Genomic DNA, 3,817 nt, shown 5'->3' on the forward strand with positions numbered 1-3,817 from the left:
AAATGGAATAGGTTAATTTTATTTTAATCTAGATGGAATGGTGGGTGGATTTTTTTTTTTTTTTTTTTTTTTTTAAGTTTAAAGATAGGATTTTTAAAAAAAATTGGAAACTAACTATTTTTTGGAAAATACGATCCAATGTGGATGGATTTGAGTGTTTATTATTATTATTATTATTATCATTTTAACTTTAAATGTAATAAGTTTATTTTTGTAAGTGAATACAATCCAAGGTGCTAATTTTATTTTCTTTTTTTAATTTTTAATTTTCAAGATAGGGTTGTTTAAATTGTTATGAAACTAACAATTATTTGGTTATAAATCCAAAGTTTGATTTGAGTTCTTTTTTTGTTTTTTGGGAGAAACATTTTCCTTACCAACATTGTAGGATTTTAAGCTTTACTAAGGGTGGTTTTGCTCAAATGGATTACCACATTAGAAATCCAACACCACAGCCCTTGAGCTTTCATAGAAAAGCTCGGATTAAAAAAAAAATCAGAAAACATTTTCTTTTGGGCATGATCCAAGGTTTTCAAAATGGACGGCTACTGAATTTCCACATAACTCCCAAATTTAAAATTAAAATTCACTGGTGAAAATAAAATTCTGTTTGAATCTTTTTTTCCAAAGTTTATAGAGTTTTGTCCTCTACAACCATGAAGCGTCTAATCATCTTTTTGGATGCCACAAAGTCAACCCTTTTAAGAAAACTCTTGATGGAACATGTAAGAGAGAGAGATAAAATAATTTTTTTTATTGGAAAACTAAGATTTGTGGGAATCTTATCTAAGAGATTTTTTTAGTAATAATTAATTAATTTTTAGTCGTGATGATATGACTCATCAAGTGGCATATTGAATCAACTCCTTGATATGACAAGTTTGAAAATCATAAATCTGTACGTCTCGAGATACACGATCGCACTTGCCCAAAAATGTGTATCCCAAGGGAGACATGTATGCCGAGGCATATAGATCTACGATTCCCGAACTTGCCCACGTTAGAGAGTCGATTGAATACGCCACTTGACGAGTCGTACTATCAAGACTTTTTTTTTTTGAGGGGGTTGGGGGGGGGGGGGATCTCATAATGCCAACGTGTCCCATTACAAGGGAGTCAATAAAATTTGTGTATATATAATAAAAAATAATAATAATAATTTTTTGATAAAAAAAATGGGATAATTGTTAAATAATATTTTTGAGGGCCTTAGACGATTGCCTGACTAAGGTCGTCTTGTGAGTCAACTCACTCATTGACTCAGTTGAACCGATCCATCTACTACTAATTCACTCACCAATTTTCAATGCATGGACAAACTGACCTTAGGCCATTCCATAAACTTCAATTCAAATCAAAATGGGATGAGACCAATTTTTGTAGAAAATTGACTTCAACGTTTAGAAGAACTAATTTTAAAAGGGGTTTGTTTTTAGGAAAAATTACTTAAAAGACCTCAGTAGGGGATTCTTTTCTAATTAGTCCACAAGTTTTGGGTGGTTGTTTAATGATCCTTTTAATAAACTTTTTATTTTTTAATGGTCTCTCAACCTCATCTCGGATTATAATATTTTTGAAATATTGAAACTACCCCTTTTTCGTCTTCTTTATATACTTGAGTTTTTTCAATGGCAATCCCAATCATTTACAATAATTTTTTTTATATCATTAATGATGGATGGAAATAATATATTTCTAATTGTAAATATATATTTTTTTAATATATATTTTGATGATTTATAGTAGAAAATGAATAACGAAATTGAGATTCAAAATTTTTTATACAACGTCGAGCTCACCATGTTTTATTTATCGTCAAGGTCAACATTTTTATCGTCAAACTCACTAGTTTTATTTATTGTCGTGCTCACCAATTTTTATTGATGAGCTCAACAATTTAAAAAAATATGTTGAACCAGAAAATTAAAAGTGGTGAGCTTGACATTGGTAAAATCCACTCATTTTCATTTTTCGAGTTTTTCCAACTAAGTTACGTGGAAAGATCAACTAAAAACTTGACATAGTGACTTGTATAGATGATTTCAAACCAAAAGAATCATCCTTGATCAATTTTCATCTAAAAATGAATTAAAAAAACCTAATCCTTTACATATATTTTCAAAATACTTGAAAAAATCTTTTTAAAATTGCTTCTTCTTTCTTTTCAAATCCTTTTCATTAAAATGGAGTCTCCGAAAGTCAACTAGGAGGTTGGAAATCCACTTTTTTAGACGAAAATGTTGATTTTGAATGGTTAAGACAATTTCTACACTTCAATGGTAAGAGATGTGTGCAGTGGGTTTTAGGGAACTAAAAGTTTTACTAAATGGACCATTAAGAAAAAAACCCCTTAAATTTGGGTCTAATTAGGAAAAAAAAAAAAATTCCTCTATCAAAGTCCTTTAAGTAATTTCCCCTTATTTTAAGGATTGGATGTCAAGATTTTACTCAGAAGGAGCACAACCAATTTAAAAAAGATGGCTGCAATGGGTTAAATTTTTTTCACTAACTCCATTCGGTAAGATTTTTGAATCCAGCCAAAAGTTTTGAAAAGGTGATTAGAAAGTCTAAAATTTTTGTTTTGACATTCTAAGGCGAATAAATATAATTAAATGCCAAAAAATCATACTCATGAGAAAGTATTTTGATATACTTTTACAAAAAAATACACAAAAGGCATGAGTTATTTTGGATTTTTTTAGGTGAAAACTGATGTTAAACTCGATACGAAGGGTACACGACAATACTATAATTTGCAAAACAGTCCACTTTAAAAATTTGTTAATTTAAATGATTGAAGACCTTCACACCTTTTAAAGTTAATAAATATTACGTAATTTTTTTATTTTTACGTATACACTCTGTATTAATTTAAAATGTCCATCCTTTTTATGAGTTTATTACTTTAAAAAAAGTTTGATTTTAATTTATGGGAAAAAATTAAAACTTGAATATTTACTATAAGGATTTGTAATTATACCATTAATGATTTTATTGATGATGTATTGTATTTTTAGAAGAATTTTCTTTTTTGCATTAATTTATAACTCATATTTTTTCATATTTCATGATAAAAAAGAAACTTGCATATATATAAAAATAGAATACTATCATCACTCGAGATTTTTTTTTTATCTTATCCACTTATTAAGGATCAAAATTGATGGATACATTTAATTTTTGGTGATTCCGATTCCACTAATTTTAAATTTTGAATGAAATTAAAAACATATGATGGTTGTGGTTCTAAAAACCTTAGAATTCGGATTGGAATCGATCCATTGACACCTCTACTCTGAACCCTTTTCAATTGGTGAGATCGATAATTCAAATCATTGAGATCGATTTTATTCTAATTGTCGAGATTACCTTTTACAACCATCGAGATAAAAAATTATAAATCATGAATCTCGATGTTCGAACTTGAATCATCGAGATCAATGTTCCAATTGTTGAGATTGTAAGATCGAACTTGTTACAATCTCAACGTTTCAATATGAATCATGAAGATCAATATGTCAAATTGTCCAAATTGACTATTGTGAATCATCAAGATCAACAACTCAAATTGATCGGGAAAGGGGGCATTAAAGAAAGAAACAAAGAAAGAAAGATTTAGAGTGTATTTAATATTTAAGTAATTTTTCTAAAAAAAACACGAGAACCGTTTGATAACAGGTTGAAGATAAGGGGTATTTTAGTCATTTTAAAATATAGGGACAGGAGTTTGTCGAAATATTTACCAAAATCATGAGAGGTATGTCTAAATTACCTATAATTTAATAACTAATAAAATCCCAAATAACAATTTAACTAA

The sequence above is a fragment of the Akebia trifoliata genome, chromosome 8, assembly GCF_017979445.1.
Source record: "Akebia trifoliata isolate Shusen 1 chromosome 8, ASM1797944v1, whole genome shotgun sequence".
In the NCBI taxonomy this organism is placed as follows: domain Eukaryota; kingdom Viridiplantae; phylum Streptophyta; class Magnoliopsida; order Ranunculales; family Lardizabalaceae; genus Akebia; species Akebia trifoliata.